Source organism: Quercus lobata, chromosome 1 (genome assembly GCF_001633185.2).
Source record: "Quercus lobata isolate SW786 chromosome 1, ValleyOak3.0 Primary Assembly, whole genome shotgun sequence".
NCBI classification, from domain to species: domain Eukaryota; kingdom Viridiplantae; phylum Streptophyta; class Magnoliopsida; order Fagales; family Fagaceae; genus Quercus; species Quercus lobata.
Window position 1 is genome coordinate 48,046,772 of NC_044904.1, and position 431 is coordinate 48,047,202.

Here is a 431-nt window from a genome sequence, read left to right on the forward strand (position 1 = left end):
TTTTTGTTTTTTATTTTCTCCAAGTTACGTACCTATCACAAATATATATATATATATATATATATAAAGAAAAAGACTGACAATATGTGAAGGTACTACATAATCTTATTGTCTTACCCAATTCATTATAGAATCAAATGAATTCGGCAAACATTTCACCTACTACATTAATTGGGGTTGGTAAGCATTTAAGAGATAAATAAATAAGTTTTAGGAATTGTGATAGCTATGTAACTTGAGAAAATAAAAAGAATTCTAGTGAGTGTTATTGTTATTTGTGTGAAGGGGAGAAAATCAAGAGCAGGTGAGAATAAAAAAACAAAAACATATATAAATATATATATATATATATATATATACATATATTTTTGGAAAATGACTTGTTTGTTTTTGGAAAATTGACTCATTTCCCTGTGTTTGATTGATGCGAT